Source organism: Pinus tabuliformis, chromosome 7, assembly GCF_031772625.1.
Source record: "Pinus tabuliformis cultivar Carrire ecotype Pingquan chromosome 7, CPIR1, whole genome shotgun sequence".
Classification (NCBI taxonomy): Eukaryota; Viridiplantae; Streptophyta; class Pinopsida; order Pinales; family Pinaceae; genus Pinus; species Pinus tabuliformis.
Window position 1 is genome coordinate 2,040,448,851 of NC_142293.1, and position 25,021 is coordinate 2,040,473,871.

A 25,021-nucleotide genomic window follows, 5' to 3' on the forward strand; every position below is an offset into this window, starting at 1 on the left:
TAGAAACCTTGAGGCCTGCTAGGTGAAGTAGAACTTGAGGTCTTGTCCATTCACAGGAAGGGGTTCAACTTGCCCTCCCAAGGTTTGCAACTTATAGGTGTGTTGGCCGATTTTCTCTTTGATTTGGAAGGGACCAATCCACAAAGCTTGGAACTTGGTGTGTTTTCCCTTGTCCTCATGGGCCTGGTCCCATTTAAGAACCATATATCCCACACTAAATTCATAGGTCCCTACATGTTGGGCATGGGATCCCCCAAGTCAGGTTTTGGGGCTTAAAGCCCAAGTTTTGACTAAGTCCAATGTAAAGACTCCGCGATTTGTGGGCGCGGAGCACGAAGATTGTAAATGAGTCAGAGGGTTGTCCGCCCTCAATTTTGTTATGTAATGTTGGCTTGAGAGATCTACCCATGGTCCACGGACCATGGGATTGTATAAATAGAGTGAGGCTCTAAGTTGTAAGAGGTAATATAATAGTAAGGACAAAGTCGATGGAATAGAAGCATTGAGTCTAAGTGTAGAGTTGAGTCTTTTGGGTCATAAAGTAGGAGAAGGCTCTACACCTGAGTGCGCAGAGGCCTAGTAGTCTGCAACTAAGTTCGCGGACCCCTACAGTTGAGTGCATAGGGTGAGTTGAGTCTGTAACCAATTGAAGAAGTAATAAAAGAGAAGTTTCTTATCACTCTGTGTATCTTTTCCTGTTTATGCATTTAAGTATATTGGGTATGAATTGCAATTTTACTGTTATTTGCTGCGCGAAATTATATGAATGTATTGAATAAGTAAATCTAAGATAAGTATCTATTTATGTGATGCTAACAAACACTGATAAGAAGATAAGTAAGATCCACGGTAGAATTTAGGTAAAGAGATCATACTGCTGCCTTAAGCAGCGAGGAAGCACTTCAGTCCCTGGTTAGGTCTGCGTGAAGGTGAATATAACAGATCATAAAGGGCTTACAGATCATAAGAGTGTGCGAAGGCTCTCCTAGTTGGACTAAGTTGACCCCTCAGACATCTCAAGGGTGTAGAAACTTGGTTCTAGCATCCCCCCATACTGCTTCAGGTGAGACATCAATCCGCGGTCCGCGGGCTGTTGCTAAAAGGGCTAATAGTACAGGGATTTGTTTGGCTAATTAACTCCAAACCTGGGTCAGGCCCCATCAAGCCAACAAATGGTTCCATTGCCGAGACCGAAATCTGCATAGAGATGTCTGATGTTGCATCACTGGAATCCAACTAAGAAGGAAATTGAAGGCTGGTGGGACAGGAGAATTCATGAATTTGCAGCGCGCAGGAAAATAGGAATCCTCGACTATCGAAGGAAATGTGGCTAGACTGCTGCCTGTACACAGAGATCCACAAAATTTTCTTCGCATCTTTCCCTAGTGAGCTATACGAGTGGATCGCGAAGCTAGTAGATAACCAAGGAAGGTACAAGCTCGACAATCCTATTGTGTGGACCCCTGAATTGGTGCACAACTTGGAAGCATCAGAGGATAATATCGCGCATGCTATTGATCACCAGCTCGATCAAATTATAGGAGGATTCATTACTTAGTTCATGGTAGACACTTCAGTTAGCTATAGTGAAATAGAGTGACACTTTATCAAAGGACCACGAGGTAAGTACGTTAAGTCTCTGAACACTTGGATTAAAATACTATTGTGTAAAAATCAGATTATGCAGTTACATTGATGTTCGGGGCTCCACGAAGTGGGAGAATTTATAGAAACGAAGGAAGTGTGGGACTAGAGACTAGCCCTTTGATTTCACCTCCGCGAGAGAATGATGAAGAGCTTGCGAAGGTGTCTCCACGAAGTGAGATCCAATTGATAAGGCAGAGGATTCCACGCATACCACATCCACCCACACCACCGCCCGCTTCACCCAAACACGGCCCCTAGACCAGGGTGTAGGGATGGCGCGCATCAGATTTCAGGGGCGTAGACGAGGCTGAGGTGGAGGAGGACCTCGAAGAGAATTGCGGAGGGCCAGGGACTTATGCACATGATTGTACGAATCCAACGCGTCCATCATGTCTGTACTGTACCTTGTTTGATCACGAGATGGAGGATTGTCCTACGCTGATAGCTAGGATACGTGACAAGGGAGTGCTACCAACTCCCTTGACTCAGAACTTGCAAATGATGAGGTCTGAGTTGTGTGAGGATGATCCAAATTTGAATATTGTGCTCCAAAGTGGAATTATGATGGGAGATGATAAAGGAAAACAACTGGCAGATGACACTTAGGTTCGCAAAGCTCCGGTGAAGGAAGAGGAGTTTGATTTGGAGTAAGCTCAAGAAACTTTTATGGAAGATAAGAAGAGCTTCGCTAATGCCTACACTTTAGGAAACAAAGATAGAATGGAGCCGAAAATGGACCCATCATTGCTCAAAATGTTCCTGGAAACGTGCATGAAGCTACTGTGTGACAATAAGGTTGTAAAGGGATTGTAGGAGCTCATTAACAGATGCGCTGGGACCATGCAAGGAGAACCGCGCGTGGTCCGGAAGATTGGAAAACATAAGACAAGAAAAGAAGAGAAATGAGGTTAACTGCGCAGATTGGAGAGTACGAAATGGACCAAGTAATTTTGGACTTAGGATCAGATGTGAATGTTCTGCCAAAGCAGACATGGGAACACATGGGGAGGCCTATGTTGCAGTGGTCTCCTATTCAGCTGCGCATGGCGAACCAACAAAAGATAATACCCCTGGGGCGATTGCAGGGAATCACAGTGGATATTGAAGGAGCAAGCGCGCTAGCTGACTTTGAGGTGATAGAGATTGTTGATGACAACAATCCCTACCCCGCACTCTTAGGAATCGATTGGGCCACTGACATGAATGGGGTGATCAACCTAAAGAAGTGCAAGATGATTTTTGAGAAGAAGTCTCTACGCGTAGTGATACCTTTGGACCTTGTTGAAGGATCACACTACACTGAGCCAATACGTGAATATGAAAGTGATGACAACTTACACTGCATCTGCAAGATAACTGCGTGAGAGAAATACTGGGTAAATCCCACTACAGATGGACAAATTTCATGGGAGTGCGAGAGGTCCTATACTTCAGACTCAAATGAGGAGATAGAGCGATGGCAAAATAGGTAACATGAGGTAACCACGCTGAACTGTAACATGATGACAAGATCATTGCACTATGTTTCAACGGAAATGAGGGATATGCCTAATTATGATGGATTAGGTGAGGTAGATGTCTTCTTGGACAAATTTGAAAGGGAGGTACTAGAAAGGCAACATTTCAAAGCCTTGTATTGGGTACCGCGCGCTACGCCCGTGAGGTGGTGTAGTATGCACAAAGGCAATTTGGAAGACTGGTGCACATGTAGAAAGATGATGCACACATGTAGAAAGATGATGCACACATGGTTTTGGAAGCCTATGGGACGAGTGGCAAATGAATACAAGAGATAGGATTGTCCATGTGTGCATCTGTGCAGGTGGGTACAAGCATATGGTAAATAACCTACGTGGATACACATGAGGTTTGTGTGGGAGATACGGTCTATAAGCATGTGTTGGGGGCGGGAATGCGCGAACAACTCTTCAAGTTGGAATGATAAAGTGCGGAAAGAATGAGCACGTAGAATGTTATCCATGCAGAAGCCTTTAATGAAGCGTGCGAAGCCCTGAACAAGGTATGTAGTGCGCGGTGAATTGAATGGGACCTACGCGTACCAGCAGTTCTATGGGCTTATAGGGTGATGTGTAAGAAATTGATGGGGTAAATGCCTTCTAGGATGGTTTTTGAGGTAAACAGTGTACTTCCAATGGAGTATCGTAGGCCTAGTTCACGCATAGCAGCACCTGCGGGTATGAAGGCTCGCGGGGCCTTGGAAAAAGGAATCGCGCAATTGGAAGAAATTGGAGAAGAATGCGTGGGACCTGATGAAGAGATTCAATAGAGTGATCTTCGGCTCCAAGAACTCATGAATGAAAAAGTCCGGTTGAGGAAGAAAACCACCATGGTGGAAGAAGAAGTCAAGAAGCTAGAGGAAGGAGTAAAAAGGGATTTTCTTGATAAAAAGACTGTGTTGATAAAATGGGATGCGCATGATTACGTTGATAAATTGGGAGACTACCATAGAGAGTTGGTCAATTTGATACCTTCGATTGGACCGCATATTACTAAGGGGGTCACAACTGGTGGCGCGATGCAAATGGTAAAGTGCGTGATGCATGTATTGAAGTCAAAAGGTGTACTTTTCCCAGGAAAAGCAGATGGTGATTGGGTGAAGCCATATACAGGTGGTGTAGCCACCTGACTGGCCATGGGAAGAATAGTCTTAGCACTCCAGGAAGTTTAAAGGAGGCGTGGGACTATAAACTACTCTGCCTGGGAGCTGTGCAAGGAAGAGGCTATGCGCAAGTGGAGTGTCACAAGGTTCACAACAGCGCAGGGGTAGTTGCGTTGCCGCACAGGTTGGTTAGAAAGTGACCGTTATAGTCACTATTCACAATATGATATTTTGTTTGAGACCAAATAAAGCGAGCGACAAGCAGTTAAGGCAGACTTTATGGGTAAGATTTGAGAAAATCTGCTACCAAGGGAGCATTAATGGAGTGGATTTGGGGGGAACAGTCGAATTTGAATTCAAAAGACACTATAAATTGAAAAGGGTTGCCTAGCAAACAACACATGGACAATTGAGAATTCAATTGTCGTGTGCCGGGAGTATTTTGAACCGAGACCTATTTGCCCTGTTGAGAGCGAGTGACTTGAGGGTGAGTTACAATGTTTGTTTTGGAGGCCTGTTGGGCATAGGATCCCCCAAGGCAAGTTTTGGGGCCCAAGTTTTGACTAAGTCCAATGTAAAGACTCTGCGATTTGTGGGCGCGGAGCACGAATATTGTAAATGAGTTAGAGAGTTGTCCACCCTCAATTTTGTTATGTAATGTCAGCTTGAGAGTTCTACCCATGGTCTGCGGACCATGGGATTGTATAAATAGAGTGAGGCTCTAATTTATAAGAGGAAATCTAATTGGAATCAAGTAGGACGAAGTTAATGGAATAGAATCATTGAGTCTAAGTGTAGAGTTGAGTCTTTTCGGTCGTAGAGTAGGAGAAGGCTCTATAGCTGAGTGCACAGAGGCCTAGTAGTTCACAGTTGAGTGCGCGGACCCTTGCAGCTGAGTGCGTAGGGTGAGTCAAGTTTGTAATCGATTGAATAAGTAATAAAAGAGAAGTTTCTTATCATTTTGTGTATATTTTCTTGTTTACGCATTAAAGTATATTAGGTATGAATGACAAAGTTTACTGTTATTTGCTGCGCAGACTTATATGAATGTGTTGAATAAGTAAATATAAGTTAAGTATCTATTTACATGACACTAACTAACACTGATAGGAAGATAAGTAAGATCCATAGTGAAACTTAGGGAAAGAGCACAGGTTGCTGCCTTAAGCAGCGTGGAAGCACCTCAGTCCCTGGTTAGGGCTACACGAAGGTGAAGTAACAGATCGCAAAGGGCTCGCAGATCAAAAAAGTGTGCGAAGTAACCTACGTGAAGGCACTCCTTGTTGGACTATGTCGACCCCTCAGACATATGAAGGGTGCAAAAACTTGGTTCCAACATCCCCCCATACTGCTTCGGGTGAGACCTCAGTTCACGCTCCGTGGGATGTTTCTGAAAGGGCCAATAGTACAGGGATTTGTTTGGCTAATTAACTCTGAACCTGGGTCAGGCCCCATTAAGCCAACACTACAGAATTCTTGTCAAACCTGCTTTTAATCCAGTTTTGGTGGACGACAAATTTCTCCTTGGTATTTAGTCTCTCCTCTTCCAATCTCAAGAGTGTGTCAATATTGTTTGAATGGTGGAGCAAGGGGAACCTCATGACTCTTGAGCTCTTTTGAGGGTCGAGAGATAAAGGTTAGGTGACAATATGGCTTCTTTCCCATAAACCAGGAAGTAGGGTGATGTGCCAATGGATGGTTTGGGAGTAACTTGGTCAGCCAATTTCTTTGGTGGGAGAGCAAGTTTTTCTTGAGTATACGGAAGAGGTTTTTTTTGGTAGATTCCACTAGGTCTTCCCCCTTGTGGGTAGTAGTTGGCTGAATGTTTTAAAATGATAATATTTTCCAAAGAAAAATCATACAATTTTAAGGATGAAAAATATGTAGCTTTATCAAAGACAAGCTAGGTTGGGACACCAAACCTGGCTATGATGTACTAATTGGCGAAATATATTACCTCATATTCATTGATTTTCTGTAATGGGATTGCTTACACCCATCTGGTGAAATAGTTGGTGGCAGTGAGTATATACCTATGCTGTTTTGATGAATTTGGCATGATCTCTCTGATGACATCTAACCCCCATTGTTGGAAAGGCTCTTCTACTACTATAGGTTGGAGCGGGGTGGATGATCTAGCCTGCCTACCCGCGTGCTTTTGACAAATGGCGCACTTTCACATGTAGGCATGCACCTCTTTAAAGAGTGTGGGCCAGTAAAAACCTGCGAGCATCATTTTGTGGGTAATGGTGTCACGAGCATAGTGTCCTCTCGCGGGTCTGTCATCTAGTTCATTCAGCACTCGTTGAGTTTAATCATACTCCAAACATCTTAGCAGTATCCCGAGGTGGTTCTTTCTGAATAGATTTCCCTAAACTATTTGATATGAGGCAACCTTGAGCACGACAACTCTCCTTTGCTTGGCAGACAAGGTCTCCAAGACCCTTGCACTAAGTATTGGTTCAGGTCAGAGTACCACAAAGAGGGGTCATGTGAGCCAAGTATCTCATTCTGGTACGTTTCAATCTCATGTTACCAGCCTTCTGCCTCTGATCTACCTTCAAAACCTGTTGATCTGCTGCCTCAACAGTTAGTTTACAGAACCCGTGTCCTTTCACTACGTGTGAAGGTTTGAAATCCAAATCATACTCTTGGAGGGAGGTCATCTAGTTGGCCCTCCTCTCGCCCAGCTCCTGTTGGATGAAGATTGATCTGATTGCCAGGTATGAGACATTACTGTGACGTGAGTTTTTAGAATGTATGGTCTAAAATGTTTCACCGCTTTGTAGACAACATATGCCTACTTATCGATGTTCGGGTAATTGAGTTCTATGCCTTGTAGCCCTGTGCTCATGAAGGATATAGGACGTTCATCGTGGTTGCAATTATTTTGTGTAAGGACTGGGACCAAGGACAAATTTGAGGCGAAAGTGTATAAGATGAAGTCCTTATTGAAATCTGGGCTGAAAAGGGAAGGTGCCTCAACGATTTCTATTTTGATGCTATCAAAAGAATCATTTTATTCTTGATTCCATTTAAAAACATAATCTTTCTTAATCATTTTCTACAAAGGTTTGAAAATTTGTGCAAAATATGAAATAAATTTACGAAGAAAATTGATTTTACCAAGGAAAGATTGCATACCTTTTATGGTGCTCGGCTGGGGAATTTGTGCTATAGCCTTCACGCAATCAGGGTCAACAGTGATTCTGTCTTTGGTGATGATGTGTCTAAGAAGGTTTCCCTTGGAAATCATGAATATGATCTTTTTGGGGTTGAGAGAGATTCCATATTTCTGGCACTGTTCAAAAATCTGCTTCAAATGGTGAAGGTGGTCAACCCTTTTCTTCGAGAAAACAGTGACATCGTCAAGGTAGACCACTACACTTTGGCCCATTAAACCCCAGAATTCGATATCCATTTCTCTCTGGAACATGGCCCTGACATTAATTAGTCCAAAAGGCATGTGATGAAATGTAAACGTTCCCCACTTTGTTCTGAAGGTCATTTTGATCCAGGCTGGTTTGGCTACTAGAACTTGATTGTATCTAGAGAAGGAATCTAACAAGGAGAAAATTTCCGATCCTGAGGCAGTTTGGAGAATCTGGTCCATGGAGGGAATCAGGTAGTTGTCTTTATCTGATGCTCGATTGAGGTTCCATAAATTGAAACATAAGCAAATTTCTCAAGATTTCTTTCGTAATGGAACCAGATTGGATACCTAGGTAGAGTGTCTAACCTTGAATATAATGGGAGCATCCAATATCTTCTTGAGTTCCTTTTGGATAAGGGGTTCTAATGCGGGATGAACCTTTCTCAATTTTTGCTGAAATGGTTTAGCCCCTTCTTTTGTAGGCATGATATGCTGGATAATCTGCGTATCGTATGTTTTCAGGTTGTCATATGTCCAAGTGAAAATGTTGCGATACCTTTTGAACAGGCCGATAAAGGTTTGTCATTCTTTGGGGGAGCATCCTAGTCCTATGTTGACACATTTGGGATTAGATTCGGTTTCGAGGTTGATCTGTTCATGCGAGAGGGTGGAGCTTTGGGTCTTGGTGTCTGGCGAGCCTCAAAACCGGTTCTGTAGGTCAAACGATTTCTCTAACATGACCACTCCTTTAGGTATAGGCTTTCCTTTCCGTGAGTCTGCTTCTTCCTGAAGGGACCTTTCATGTTCCTCTTCTTTGATCGCTATGTCTTTAAACACTTTTACACTTGTCATGAACTCCAGTATCTGTTGGTCATCATTGAAAATGTGTAAGTTAGTTATATTATTAGGTAGAGCCGGTTTATACACAATTTCAATAGAAAATCCACCCCTAAGGGGTGTGAATCTAGTTGCTGCATGAGCCAAGGTGTCAGGGATGACATTATTAAATCTAGGAACATAAATAATATTGAAAGCTTTAAACACATTTATCAAACGCCATACCTCTTGCTGGTAATTCTCGAGGTGAGGAGACAAGTAGTGAATTGTGTTGCGTACCTACCTTGTAATGATTTCAGAATCCCTGATTACCTTCAGACAACCTGCCTTTATATCTATGGCTTTCTTGAGGCCAAGGATTAATGCCTCATATTCTACAGTGCTGTTAGTGCATTGGAACTCTAACCAACAAGAAATCAAGAATCTGTTTCATTTAGGGTCTACCAGAACACAACTTGCTCCAACTACGTCATGAGCCTTAGATCCATCATAATATAATGTCTAGAACCTGACATTGAGGACAGGTGGGTCTAGAATGTGCAAGTTCAATGCGCAAATTTCATTATTATGGCCTGGGTTTTGCAATGGGATTTTCGACTGGGTACTGGAGGAATAATTAGTGTTTGGGATTGATAGCAACCGAATAGTGTCTCGAGGAGACACACCCGCAACTCCTCTTGGGCGTAGATGATTGGTTTGTTATATCCCTCAAGATCAGTTATGGTGTGCTTCATGCAAGGCTCACTATTGACTCTGATTTGGTTATTCTTTCCTTTGTAGGGCAACCATAAGTGGGACCAATCTGTGGTGAAGTAGCCTTGAAGCTTGCAGGACCAATCTCGACTAAGGAGTAAACCATAGGCTTCTAGGATGTCTATGATAATTATGTCAATGCACTGATGAACCTGAGAATCAAAATACAACTGAATAATAATGTTATTCAACTATCCAACGACCAAGACTTGGGAGCTATCAAGCTAGATGATTTTAGCATTTGTTTTTAGGCTGGATGTTTAGATTTTTGCATATTGACCAGGGCATGACGTTAGTTGATGCACCAGAGTCAATGAGGAAGTTGTGCACATTGTAGTTGAATAATTCAAAGGTTAAGAGGAAAGGAGGCGTTTAACCTCTCAAGTTTGTGTTTGCAGCATTTACTATGGATTGTAGGTCAATCACGGTTTGGGGAGTTTGCCCTGACTGATGAGGGGGATTTTGAAGGGGTAGGAGAGGTGGAAAATGTTTTGATGATCAACTCATGTTGGCTGGTCAATTTGTACAACTCATACAATGAGATGTTAGCCTGAGTCTTCTTCATGTCATCGATAATATTGTAATCCAAGTCTATGGATGAAGCCTCTTCCGATGAGCATTGCGATAATGAGGTGGTTTTAGTTGTCACCCCTTTGGTCGAAATTTTGGGTGTGGATGTGTCCCCTCTCCCAACGGTTGGGGACTCTTTAGAGATTAGGTAATTTGTCCCTTTAGGGAAATGGGTGGATGGCTGGTTGGTGTTAGCGGGTGGCATAATCCTTCTTAGCATGCCCCTTTTCTTATCTTCCAGCGAAGTATCCAACACAAGACCCTTACTCCTAAGATTGTATCTTTTGGGTGGTTTTAGGGGAGGGGTGTCTCCCACGATGGCCTCTTGAGTGGTCAACACTTATCCCCCATGGATGACTTTGAAGGCTAATACGATAGATGGAGCATCATTGTTGGGAAGGGAGTCATCCTATTCAGGGTCATTAGTTTCTTCTTCACCCTCTCCCATGGCCTAGTCTTTTAAAAGCTAGGTTACTACAACAATCATGTTATGGAGCCATTGGGGGTAGGTTTTCTCAGAATGATAGGCCTGATGAAAAGTGCAGAAGTTGTCCTTTCCTAGCTCTTCCACATTGAAGTTCAAACTGGATGCCTGAGACGTTTTTTGGGGGGGGGGGATTGTTGGTTTTCCATAAAAAGGGTTGAGTGGGTTTTCCTCCTCTAGAAATGTCATGGGTCTTTCTCTTTATTTTGGACACCTTGTTAGTGATCTTCTTTAAGGATTTGGCCAATACTTTGAAATCAAAGCAATCTTTGTCTTTATCTGACGGTTTATTGGATGAGGTTTGATTTTTCTTAACGAATGGTTTTTCCTCCTCCTATGACTCGTGCTCTAGGGTACCAATAGAAAGAAGATCCTTTTCGACCTCTAGCGCTGTAGCAAAGTTCTCCACTAGGGTGAGTTTTACTTCATGTTTAATGAATACGACAATGTCCCACAGTAGGGTGCGGTGTAATAATCAATCATGATGGAATCATCAAGGGCCACATCAATCTAGAACTTCTTCAAAATGGTGGTGAATCGTTGGTTGAAATATTTCACCTTCTCCTTCTTGTGGCACTTCAATATGCTAAGCTTGGTGATAAGCATAGAAGGTGTCTTGTCTTCCGAAAAGTTATCGAGAAAGGTTTTCCGGAACACATCCCAAGTTTGGATGGAGGCAATGGGAAGTGACCGATACCGTGTGGCAGCCTTATTTTCGAGAGTGTGAGGGAACATGCAATAAGCCACATCGTCATATTGCACCCTCATCATTTGTAATTCTAGGTAGAAATTGCTAATATGGTCATGTTGTAGCGGCTACAACCACCCTCGAAAATTTTTCTTTAGCTTCGTTTTGGAGCCTCCCTACCAACCATACTAGCAACATGTATTACACTATAAAGTACATAGGCTTCATTGGTTTTTCAACAGCTTTCATCCTATGCATGTCAATTTGCTTCACTCCCCTCACAGGCTACCATTTCGGACTTGGGCTAGTTGCTGGATGAGACACTCCCCCAGAAAATTGCACAATTATGGAGGGGAACCAACCTTCCCTCCAGGAATTGTGCAAATTAGCCAAGCAGTCTACTGGGCTCCAAAACTACGTAGAATAGTTAGACATGCTTCCTTCCAAAAACTGCGCAATCTAGTCCAACACTATAGCTCAGCCCAAAAATTGCGCAATTCAAGCAAGAAATCACCTGCTCCTCCCAGAAATCCCTCTGGGACAACCAGCCCAGCTCCTGCCAGAAATTGTGCAATTCTGGGTGACAGTCACCTACTCCCAAAAATTGTGCAATCTCTTTAGGATGCCCACCCCAGTTCCTCTCATAAATTATGCAAATCCCTCTCCTAGTCAAGCAGGTTGCTGCATGTGACTTTAAGTTGACCGGTTCCCTTCGGGATCAAGCAAAATTGATTTTCATGCATGGGCTGCTCTTTCCGATATAGCAAAAGGTAGCATACAAAGGCATCCTTAGATCTAGGGATTTAGTCTTAGCAACTGGAGGTTGCATGCAAAGCTTATTTTAGAAACCTTTTGCCAAGTGTCGCTTTTTCCTAGATTTGTGGCATGTGCGTCATAACCTCAATCCTATCAAAAATTATGAATTGGACATTGCAGAGCTCATTTCTCACATCGATCTTATAACTTTGACATCCCACATTGCATCTAGGAGTCTTTGGAATTTTCAGCTTAGTTGTTTAAGGGTAATTCTCCTTTTCATGTCTTGTGTTGCATTTCTATTTATTTTTGTGTTTCGCTTTATGTGAGTGCTGTTTGCTTTATTTCAATGAGTGCTTGCTATCGTTTCAATGTATGTTAGCTTTTAGAAGCACTGTTTTAGTTTTTGTTCGCATCTCACTCCTGTCGCATGCATGACACTGTTTTTGCACCGACGATCACTGTTGTGGTGACTCGCTTCACACACATGCATGATTTCGCATTTCTGAATCTTGTACTTATTATTTGCATGCATGATAATTCACTCTTTTTTACACTCAATATCACCATGCATTCAGACTTCTCATGTTTTCAGTCGCCCGTCGGCGGGTCTGGGATGCCTTAGCCCAGACCTTACCTTACTTGGTTGGCATTGCATATTTCTGGAAGTGAAGGCTCTACCTTCCTTCTAGAAATTGAGTGAGTTTGGCCCAACACTAACCTCTAGGCTTGCATTGCATAATTCTGGGAGGTAGTGCCTTGCTGGCCCCAGAAACTGTACAATGCAGTTTGCTGGTTTGCATGTTATTGCTGACTAAAATTGTGCATTACACAGTTTTAGTCCTTAGCAGGCTAGGATGGACTGTGCATTAAGCAGTTCCAGCATTTAGTCAGCCGCCCGACAACTTGGAATATGCCTTGTGCAGTTTTGGCAGTCAGTCCCCTAGCCTCCAGGTGAAAATTGTGCAATCTTCACAGACAGTCACACATGTATGTTGCATGTCAGTCCTCTAGTTTGTTTTGGTTTTGGAATGAAAGATTGATTGTCATGAGTGTTGCTATGTCTTCAGATATCATAGGTGTTCGCCTGCCTCTCAACAACATAGGTATAATGGCTTCCAAGATAGCAGAGTCGAAGACAATGTTCAGAGCACAACTGGGGATTCAGTCGATAAAGTGTCTATGAACTTGCCTATATACGAAGGCATCAAGTTGTTATGGACAAGGATATCAAGATGAAATGATAGTGGCATCACAACGAGAAACACCATCAGTAGTAGTAGAAGGTAGCGTACCTGCATATGACAAATGAAAGAGGAAGGTTGTTGACAACATAGAGGTGGAACAGAGTTGCAAGCTCAAGAAGATCCACTTATGATGAAAGAAGATTTGGAGATTGAGGCTATGAGGCGACATCGCAATAAGAGGATCACACGAAGGTAAAGAGAGAAACAGAGAAGGTGTTACAGGTGCTGAAGCAATAACTCAAGGAAGAACATGAGCTGCATATACGAGAGAAGGATTTGCAGTAGGAACAGGTACATCAGGAGGCGCAACATCCAAAAACTGATGAAACTGTGCCTATACAGGCTCCAATCCATTCGCCAATAGGCATGCAACAGAAAAGGTGAGTAGTGCCATTGATGGCATGCAAGGGTATTCAGGAGCATGGATGTCATTGTGCACTCATGCGATCCGACCCATTTGGTACATTCACCGAGGTGAAGACAACAAGAAAGTTTGACTAGAGTTGAACATGTATTTTGACAATTTGTTGCACATGGTCACTAGCACACACTTGAAGATCAACACAGACACTATGCATCAGTATGTTGTTGGTCCAACTGCACTCAAGATGATGACGCACATGTTATCAAACGAGTTGGATAGAGGAGCCATATCAGTGTACCCGAATGCAAAGGAGGCAAGAGTTCACTTTCAGCAAGATGTCACCATTGAAGTGCATAGACACCGTCACAGTCAAGTAAGCTTGGCATCAGTTCGCCACTGTCGATCATCGAAAATATGTCAAAGAGTTGGTATTACCACAATTGTCTGAGTGTTAGTGATGTCTTGCATGGATTTCTCAAGTCTATTTTGTATCACATGGGTACATGTGCAGATTGTATGTAACATCTTTTCAAGTGGAAGTTCAAGTGTCGATAGTTGAATGTAACAATCATAGAGCAGTTGAAGAGTTATGAGGGTAGGAGAACAGTCACAAAGGGGAATGTCAGAGGTCACCCCACCCTTTGCTACATATAGTACCTCATAACTCATTGTAGAGCTTGCTTTTGGTTAGCCAAGCTTTCGATAGGAGTATCTTAGAGAAAGCTTGGAGAGTATTGTAAAGAGCCTTGGCTTCTCGACAATGCAGAGCTAGTACATCTCTTTGGAGGAGCAGGTGGCAGTGACTATAATGTTCCGCTATTGGGACTAGTGATCGGTCATGGTTTTACTATATGATTGGAAATTTCACTTCTTAATATAACAGAGCCATTATGTTTCATGCATATGTTGTTATTATATTTCAACTATCTTGTTTACTCTAATGATATATGTATATGTTTACTTATGCATGTGTGTATAGACTCTTTCTGTATATGTATGTATGCATCTTAATGAAATGTGATGTTGGTTTAACCATCAATTTGGATTGTTAGCTTAATTTCTTTCCAGTTTGTGATGCATCTTCGCTCATGTGTTCCCTTCTTAGCCACATGCTTTCACAGGTTTACAAGGGGCGCACTCATCTCACTCTTCATGTGTTAGAACCATTCATATACCTTCCTTGACTTGCTGCATATGTCACATCCTTGCTACCGATAGGGATATATTACTTGCCTCTACGTGAAACCACGGCTAAGGTGATACCGTACGACCCACTGCTAGGACTCCTACACCAAACAGTTTGAGGTCTAGTTGGGACTTCTTACTGGGGAGATACCCTAACATGTTGGTGGGTCCAACACCGTCAATAGGTCATCATCTGAGGTTCCCTTCTCAGGGTTGAACTTTGGTAGGTGTTGTAGGGAAAAGTATCCGACTCGGATGACCCTATCCCACTCTAAGGGTGATAGTACCTCAGCAACAACTGTAAAGAAAACTACTTAAGGTTTACTTCTTTACGAAAGCAAGAGAGAATGAAGAAATGCACTAACCGTTGCCTTGCGCTTAATGTCGAATCCAAACTCTTCTCTTTGCTGCTTGCTCCCAGCTCCTTGCTCTTTTGCTGGCCTAGCTACAATGAGATCCTGCAAAATAACAAAGAAGGAAACTACAAGAAGCATGCAATCATAACTGATTCAAGGATTAGCATAAATCAAATATACAATTATCACAATACATCATTGAAACAAGTGCATATAGAAGAACCTCAATAGCTTTTATTAATGGAAGAAGTAAAGTTCTGAGAGTGTTACAACCATTGAAGGCCCCAATCCAGCAACACCTCCCAGCAGAAAGAATTTCTCCTCTTCACCTCCTTCAAGCAATTACCCAATAGTTCTATAGTGAAACCAACAACATATCATTACTTTGCACAAAATTCCAGCCTCCTGAGCTCATAGGAGAGAGCTCAATATATAGATGAATTGAGAAAGGATGAGTCAGCTTGCAACTAGTGTGTAGCTGCCTTGTGTCCTCTCTCTCTTCAGTTGATCTTCAGTTCTTGAGTCCACTTGGAGAACCTTGCTTCCACTTGGAGAAACAGAGCCTCTGACTCATCACAAGGCGAAATCCCTGATCCAAGTGTCATTTTTGGAAGATTCCAGAGCAATGACTCAGTGTGCCACTTGTCCCATCTCGCTCAGCGCAGGTGGCCTTTGTTCTACCTGCTTTGCAACGCAGGTACACCATGGAGGAGTTGAGTTTCAGCGCAGAAGCCTAGTGGAGCACCTGCTTTGATCTCAGGATTGCTTGTTTTTGAGTGTTTTCAGGTGGAGAACTGATCTGAGAGTTGTTGGTTTGCTGACCTTGTTCCTCTAGGGGTAGGAACATCATGTTTAGGGACTTTGGATCCCTTGGATTATTGACAATTCATGCCCGATGCTGCAAGGCACAAAATTGTCTATAACAGATGCCCCCTAAAGTATGAGGTCGTTTATCGGGTGAAATGCTTTATTAGGAGGATCCGAAGTTCATTCAATCTGCTGAGAAGTGTCCTGTAATAAGATACAATACAATACATTATTTTTCATTCTTTTTCATGATCTAGCTGAGGCGGGCATTCCCATGCTCAGCTTTATAAATTCATTTTGGTACATAGCACAGACGATCGTCTGATGATAGACTGATAATTCTCCGTTGAAATTATCATCCTTTGAGAAGGATGATCATCTGCTGCAATGATGTACATATCAAATGTCTTTATATCCTGAATATATATCGCATCCTGGATGGATGAAACTAGATCTGGGGTCTTCAATCTCTTCCAATCTTCACTCGATGTACAAGTCGATCCATGTGAGAATTTCTTGAAGTCGAACATGGAAAGAGATCGCTTGATTACCGGTCAATGATGTAAACCGTTAACAAGCGCGAGAGGAATCACCGATAAGGATGATGACCCTCAAGGTACGGCAGTACAATTCACATGGTGGGAATAAAGGACTTGGCGTCGACCACCATGCAAAATCTTCTGGTCGAAGGTCATTGATGTATACCTGTCGCCGGAAGTGAGAAACTTGCCATTGAGGCATGCAAGCTTCAAAGTACTGAAGGGGTTGTTCCTAGATCAACTCCTTGGATAATGAGCTGATGTCAACAAGGAGCGATCTGTCAAAGGAGGGCCTTAATGAATCCCACATCAGTGACAGGGAACGGAGCTAGTGATTGTGATGAGGTGAAAACAAACTGTGATGTATGATTCAGGGTGGCGGTCATGAAATGGATGAAGGACAATGTATGGCAGTGGATGGGACATGGTTGACTCTTTGCAGAACAACATCTCTTGAACATATAACGACACTGATGTGATGGATTGGTAGCATTACCCCAAAAGTGGATGGTGTGGCGAGGACCATGGTGATGAGACCGGTGAATGAAACAACCCAACCCGATGTGATACGGAGGACAAAGTGTCATGTTCAAGAGCGACTTGCTACCATTAAAGCTGTGAGGTTCTCCCAATTTTTCCCCAGTCATTGCTGACCAGTACCTCTTTATTTTTATCAAGCTTGAGGAGGATAACATATGCTTGTTCTATAACCTGCCCTTCGGGCAAGCCCATCGCTATGTTTTAACGAGCCTAGCGATAGGGAAACTCGTTCTCGTCTAAAGACAAGTTTGTCACTATTTAATGAATTTAACGAGTCTAACGACAAGGATAACTCGGTCCTTTTCATTTTTAGAGAGTCTAAAAAGGTACATAAAGTCAACTCTAGAATTCCTTTTTCGTCATCTAATCCCTTAAGTCCAAAAAAGTATAAAACAATACAGAAGGGATGAATTTTCGATTGCTTTAACGAGCCGAACAAAACAAGTGCTCGATCTTTTTGTGCAATAATCCCTCAGGTCCAAAAAAATTAAAATCTAGAGGAGGGATAGCTCTTCCGGTCGTTTAATGAGCTGGAAGGCCAAAACTCGGCAAACTTTTCATATTTTACGAGTCAGGAGAAAAGAGCTCAAAGAAGACTCGTCTTTTGAGGAACGAGTGATAAACAGGGATAGCAGCAGATTCCAGGTACAGGTTGGAATTTTCCAATCACGGCAGTGTCACAAGGATGGCTAAGTGAAATCACTCTTCGCAGCTGTTCCTCAAAATGGGTAAACAAACATATGGAGATGAACGATTGGCCAAATGAACGGATGGAGGTGAGACTGCAAGAACACGACCAAGGGCTTTAATATGGCTGTCAAAGGTTACATTTACCAAGGTTATTTACCGGTTCATTTTTTCTGGGTGAGCTTGAACTCTAGGGGAAGATTGCTCACAACTTATGTTTATTTTTTAACGAGCATGAACTATGTGCTAAAACTACTCGGATCTTGCGTTTATTTTTTAACGAGCATGAACTGTGTGCTAAAACTGCTCGAATCTTGCGTTTATTTTTTAACGAGCATGAACATTGCTAAAACTGCTCGATTATACCAGTCTTAATACAAGGAACACCTCAGGTGAGGTAGTCATATTTAAGGAGCTATACCTCACTAGTTACTCCAATTTGGCAAGTTTTAACTTTTGCCCCACATCCTTTCTTTATGCAAGCTGGAAACGGCTAATCCTACGAGTTTAACGGGTTAGACCTACAGGTTTAAAGGGAGGACCTAAAGATTTAAAAAATAAATAGTTGTCCCATGCTTGCACTCCAAAAGGTTCGCATGCCCCCAGGTATAAAGTATAATTTCAAGGCTACCCCTCCTCTGTCCCACCTCTGTTTTTCTACTTGTCGTCTTGCTATATTTTTAATGATACTTGTCTTCTCGTTATTTTTCGGTGCCGACGGTACTTGTCTTCCCATCAGTTCACTTTTTTATTTTTGCAAGATCGCAACAGATAAAACATTGGCGTTATGGAGGGAGGTTTTCCTCTTACTTATTATCCGAAAAATGGTTTTGTTCGCTGCCGCAAACTAAACTCTTTTTTCCGGCGATGTCTATTACTAGGTTACTAAAGATGGTGACCACTTGTTGCAGCAATTTCATCTCTTTCTTTGGAGGCTACCCCTACTTATCCTTCAAAACATATGTTTTAATGGGTGAGGCTTGCCTTCAAAGATGGTGGCTACTTGCCGCCACAAATGGATCTCCTCCCTCGGCACCCTACTTACCTAGACAAGGGGAGCGAGAAGCTGATTATCTCACTCACATAACTTTGACAAAAGAACTTTATCCTAGAACAACCCTCTCTTCCATGCCGGACGGGGTACGGACTAGTCATATTCTTCTGCGGAAATTAACTTTATACCCAAGGTTTTCTCTGCCCAAGGCAGGCCAGGGTGCATGCCCCCTGGGTCCCAGTTCTTTCTTCCGAATCACTCGCATTCATCGGGAAGTAGAACCGGGGGTGGAGGCATTCCTTGAGTGAATAAACCGTTAAGGGATGGTATTTGACTATTTGCGATGCGTGATCCTGGAAATGAAAGTTGGTCTACGAGCTTGACCATTCTTCCTTTGTGCGGAAAACACATAACTCTGAAGAGACTTGAGGACACTATCGCCTCCATGCAATATATATAGTCTCGTCCAAGGAGTAAGTTATACACCAAGGGTCCCTGGACGACCATGACGTTCATATGAACTGTCTCCCCCTTCAATGTAACGGGAACATTGGGGAGAATCCCTAACGGGCGACTGGTTCCTTTATCAAAACCTGATAGATTTCTCATCTCAGGTAAAAGCGCCGGGGAACCCAGTGCTTTCCAAGCAATAGAGGAAAGGATACTCACAGATGCCCCTTCATCAATGATAGTTCCAACCATCACCATTCTGTAGATTTGGACGATGATTCTGAATGGGATACTGGCTGGTAACCGGGGTCTGCCTAGTTGATTCCAATCAAAGGACACAACCAGGTTGCTTGGTGGTGGGACCGAATACACGGCCGGATATGACCCTGACGATGTTCCTTCCTGCGATAAAGGAATGGGCGCGTTGCCCTGATGCTCATCAGAGTCTGTGTTGATGAAAAGAATCTGGATGGTGTCATCCTTGTTCTCTTCAGTGAGGGTGTCATTTGAAGATGAATCTTCAACGACGGTGTCATTTGAGGATGAAACCTCTGAAGGAAGAACCGGGTCAACTGCCGTTTCGACCTTTAGACTTTCGTCTGGTCTGGATTCAGTAGGTTCATTCTCAATGACCGACACTTCAGCTGACCACTTGATCGGGCCAGCTGGATTTTCAACTATCGAGGGACTTGGCACGAGTTTTTGGTATCCAGGAGGAAGTCGTAACGGTGAAACCGGACGATCTTCCAAAACTCTCTTTGCCTCATCTAAGAATGGACAATGGTGGATGGCGTGATCGCCTTCACACAGTCTGCAGGGTGATCTTGGTCTCCCTCTTTGTCCTTCACTCTCGCTAGTTGACAGAATGCAATCAACATGTCTATCAGAGGTTGATGCTACCGGATTGTGCAACCTGGGGGACCAGTCCCTTAGTATCCGGGGAATATAAGGACAGTCACGGTGGAAGTGGGTCTCTTTGCAAATGACACATGGCGATTTAGGCCCGGTCGGTGCAGTGTGTGGATTTTTGTCAGATGTCTTTTGCTTGCCCCCAGTCGCCTTCGCCTTAGGCTCCTTCTGCTTCTTTTCTTTCTTCTTCCTCTCCTTCTTCTCCATGGGAGGCTGACTTTTTCCGGCTCTACCTTGCGAAGATGAAGGATCAGAGGAAGAATTGTAAGAAGTGGAAGGCTGGTGGGTAGCTCTAGACTGGTCTGACTGTTGATTCGACTGCTCAGGATTAGTGGTGATCTGAACTACATTAGTTGAAAAGAGCCATACAGGTAGGCCAATTGTCAATCCTGGAAGTGACAATGTGGCCATATGAGGCGCACCAACATCTCCCCAAGAGGAGAAGGGATTGGGACTTCCACCAAGGTGACTTCCTTGGTTGGTGGGCTCCATACTTTTCAACTGAAAGATCAACGTGGGAATAACAGGTGATTATGTTCTGATTAAAATAAATTTTATTAACGACGCTTTAGACACAACTTTGCTTTTTCATGTTTTAAGAGTCGAGAAAAATCTAAAGATGACTCTAGTCTCCTTCGATGTTTTAACGAGCCCGAAGTGACAAATGCTCGGATGGACTTTTTCAGTTATAGAGTTTGAAAAAGGCCAAAAGAAACTTCTCTGGAGTTCTAGGCAGAGGGTGTGCCAAACTTTTCGCGAAACCACAGAATACGTTTTACGGTACGGGTGGTCGATCTTCGTGAATGCTGTGTTCACTGCATCACGATCAGTAGGGCGGCCGACACGGCTTCCTATGGATAAAGGCTTTGTTCCTATAGGGGTCTCCCAATATATACGTGACGGTACGTGGGAGCATAAGTCCGTATTAGTGCCATCGACTCTCAGGAGGAATCACCCACCTTCGTAGAGATTGACAGTCACTATGTTTAACGACGCCGGAACACGTCTCTACCTAGACCTCTATGTGTTTGCGTTATGTTACAAAGCGTTGTTATGTAAATTGAATTTATTTTAATGTTGATCTTGTTTAGCAGTTTGCCTTTAAGGATCACCACGAGATGTATGTAACAAATTTCTGAATGTAGTCTAAGATGAGAAGCAAACTTTTCAATCTTTCAACTTTGAAAATCTTAACTACTGAGGGAAAAGAAAGACAAATCTTTTCACACAGATCATAGAGCACACACTAATGCAATTTTTCCTAAATCAGTATGCAAATAGTCAAATGCAAAATGCACAATGCATGTATTTTCTTTTCCCTTTCTTAATGTTGATGTATTACAAAAAGAAAGTTGTTATATAACTTTGATTTCGATTTCAAGCGAAAGTAAACAAGCTGGTCCAAAATCAAAAGACACCTTAAGATTTACTTGTTTAAACAATGGAAATGCATGAAATCAAACCATAATGACGAAAGTAAAAAGACTAATCAGCTATGGACAGCAAACAAGCTAACTCTTTAGACCAGCAAAATGCCTAACACAGGTTCAGATCTAAGAGGCCAAAGCAAGACTAGTTCACTTTCGTTATGGGAAATTGTAAATGATGTAAGAAATACAAAAGAACAAGTACAATTTCGTTATATAACAGAGGCGGAATGATGGCAAGTAAGGTCGGTTTCAAAACAGGTACAAGACTGGTAACTGGCTGCAAAATCTATAGTGAAAACATGCAAGAAAAAGGGAGGAAATCCCAAATGCACAAGGCAAAATTGGGCCAACGCAGGTGCTGCACAGCCAGTCTGGCTCTCAGCGCAGGTAGCCCCTTCGGGACCTGCGTTGCAAAGCAGGTAGCCTGTGTACTACCTGCTTTGGAAAACGAAAGTTGCGTTTTCTCAGTTTCCGGGTCACAATTTTCTCAAAAATTCACAGTTTTTGCTCAAATCAGAAGCTATTAGTCAAGCACACACTAAGGGATGACAAGGAAGATGAAAAGCTATCACTAAGAGCTTACAAGGATCCTTGTAGATCAGCTCTTCAAATCATGAACATGCTCAGAAATGAGCTAGAGTAGCTGTCCTCTACTTCGCTTTTGATATAGTCAAAAGCTTTTCGATTTGGTACTCTTTTGTTCAGGAAATGAATAGCAAAATACTACAAACAATCAAACAGATACGATCCCCAGCAGAGTCGCCAGTTTGTTGTAGGGAAAAGTATCCGACTCGGATGACCCTATCCCACTCTAAGGGTGATAGTACCTCAGCAACAACTGTAAAGAAAACTACTTAAGGTTTACTTCTTTACGAAAGCAAGAGAGAATGAAGAAATGCACTAACCGTTGCCTTGCGCTTAATGTCGAATCCAAACTCTTCTCTTTGCTGCTTGCTCCCAGCTGCTTGCTCTTTTGCTGGCCTAGCTACAATGAGATCCTGCAAAATAACAAAGAAGGAAACTACAAGAAGCATGCAATCATAACTGATTCAAGGATTAGCATAAATCAAATATACAATTATCACAATACATCATTGAAACAAGTGCATATAGAAGAACCTCAATAGCTTTTATTAATGGAAGAAGTAAAGTTCTGAGAGTGTTACAACCATTGAAGGCCCCAATCCAGCAACACCTCCCAGCAGAAAGAATTTCTCCTCTTCACCTCCTTCAAGCAATCACCCAATAGTTCTATAGTGAAACCAACAACATATCATTACTTTGCACAAAATTCCAGCCTCCTGAGCTCATAGGAGAGAGCTCAATATATAGATGAATTGAGAAAGGATGAGTCAGCTTGCAACTACTGTGTAGCTGCCTTGTGTCCTCTCTCTCTTCAGTTGATCTTCAGTTCTTGAGTCCACTTGGAGAACGTTGCTTCCACTTGGAGAAACAGAGCCTCTGACTCATCACAAGGCGAAATCCCTGATCCAAGTGTCATTTTTGGAAGATTCCAGAGCAATGACTCAGTGTGCCACTTGTCCCATCTCGCTCAGCCCAGGTGGCCTTTGTTCTACCTGCTTTGCAACGCAGGTACACCATGGAGGAGTTGAGCTTTAGCGCAGAAGCCTAGTGGAGCACCTGCTTTGATCTCAGGATTACTTGTTTTTGAGTGTTTTCAGGTGGAGAACTGATCTGAGAGCTCTTGGTTTGCTGACCTTGTTCCTCTAGGGGTAGGAAAATCATGTTTAGGGACTTTGGATCCCTTTGATTATTGACAATTCATGCCCGATGCTGCCAGGCACAAAATTGTCTATAACAGTAGGTGTTTCTCAAAATGGAAGGGCATGTCATGAAGTTGGCCCCTAATGGTTAATGGGGATTGAGCCATCCAAGACAATAGATATTGGAAGCGATTGCCTCTAGGGGGGGGTGGAAACAAGAGACGATTATCATTTCCCTCTGATTCGCTACGTTGCCTGATCCCCCACTTTTCTAAGGAGGTCACCTGCCTTCCCCTCGAGGCACTTTGAGGTGTCCTAGATCCCTAGTGTTTCTCACATTCTTGGTGTTTCTTAGGTTCCTCAAGAGCCATTTATTGTTGTAAAAGTTAATACGATCTCTAAGGTACTCCCCAGTCCCCCACCCTAGGGTCCCCTCAGTATTCCCTCTCAGAGGTTGGTTATTGACATGGGTATCTTTTGGGAGCCATCGATTGTTTCCCTGCGTATCTCCCTATCGTGACCGGTTCTTTTCATCGGTTAAGGTATTCTTAGGGTCACCCCCTTCATCTTCGAGAGGACTATCCAACCACTTGATGGAGAGCCTTTGAAAAATGTTCACACAGTCATCGAGCACTAGTATGATCAACTGTGATATGGAGTTAATGAGGTTAGCTTGATGAGGCGTGGAGGCGCAGGGGTTGGATAGGGAGTTAGTGGTAGGAATTCATTTCAAACCCTTAGAGAATTATCGAGTAATAGGGTGCATGGCCCTAAGTTGTTTGCTGGTGACTTCAAATAAGAGAAGTTCCTCTCCTCCCGGGGCATCTTCAAGAGGGGGAGGTTGGGACACTTCTTGCCATGGCCTCGTGAAAGCTAGACCATAAGGGGGAATGTATGGAATCTTAGGAGGAGTGGGGGGATGGGGTTGGTAACTAGCTTGATGAGAAGTTTTAGTGTGAGGGCATGGATTAGTACTTTCCATGGCCTTCCTTCCAACGCCAAATTTGTTGATGGGCTGGAATTCTTTAGCAACAACAAAGGGGATCTCCCTGGCATAGGTTCCCAACTAGACCCTGCACTATTTTCTTTAAGGATCCCGGCTGGTATGTAGTCTCGATTGCTGCTCAGTTATGTAAATCTTGCTTTGGACGAAAGTGAGATGCAGCATCAATTGAACGCATGAAATTCAATAAAAGCAAGGGAATAATTGACAAATATCCTATAATGTGCATACCATGAATAGCCAGACCATAAACAACATAAACCTTACATAAAATAACTGTCAGAAGACTTCAAATAAGACTCATGTTTTATAAGATAAAGTTCTTAACAACTGTAATGTAGTTCGCAGAAATCAAACATCTATAAGCATAAGTAAATGCACATCCAATAATAGATTATACCAATACTAAAGAAATAGTTCACCAGTACAAGTATAGAGTTAGCGAATCATATAGCATCCATGCGTAGCAACATAAAGTTTATAGTATGAGACAACATATGAATAGACCATGCATCAAAGAACTCTTAGGAACATTCGATCCATCAAGCGAAAATACTCATGGAATTGCGTCATAAAAGATTTGAGAAATCCAATACTAGAATATTACAATCACTCCTTGCATCAATTAGAAGGGCATAAGTTCTTTCAAACAATATGTCGCAAAAGGGTCCTCAGCCAAAAGCCATTACAATGTGTCATGAGAGTGTATTTATAGAGTGAGGGTGACCCTTGGCCTACCCTTGACTCTTAAAATTCCTCATGATCTTTCATATACTTGATGACTCTTGGACTTCCTCATGATCTTTCATATTCCAAAATGTCTTATTCTATCAAATTACAAACATCACAAAATAAGCTACTAATCTAATCTATCAATTTAACAATAGCAAGTTTAGGGATGTCCATATTGAGCTACTCTGTTAAGTATGTGTGCCATAGTTTGTACTGAGTTGCGATGGGGGTGATATGTGTCTATTGTTCATCATGTCTGTGTAGGCATTCAAGTGCATCTAGGATGAGGGTGGTCCATTTGGAATTCACCTGGTTATTCAAGGTTA

At 42.7% G+C, this 25,021-nt stretch overlaps 1 pseudogene; it reads left to right on the forward strand.

The window, feature by feature from the left end:
• Positions 1-25,021, forward strand: part of LOC149256710 (uncharacterized) — a 173,732-nt pseudogene that overhangs the window by 141,775 nt on the left and 6,936 nt on the right.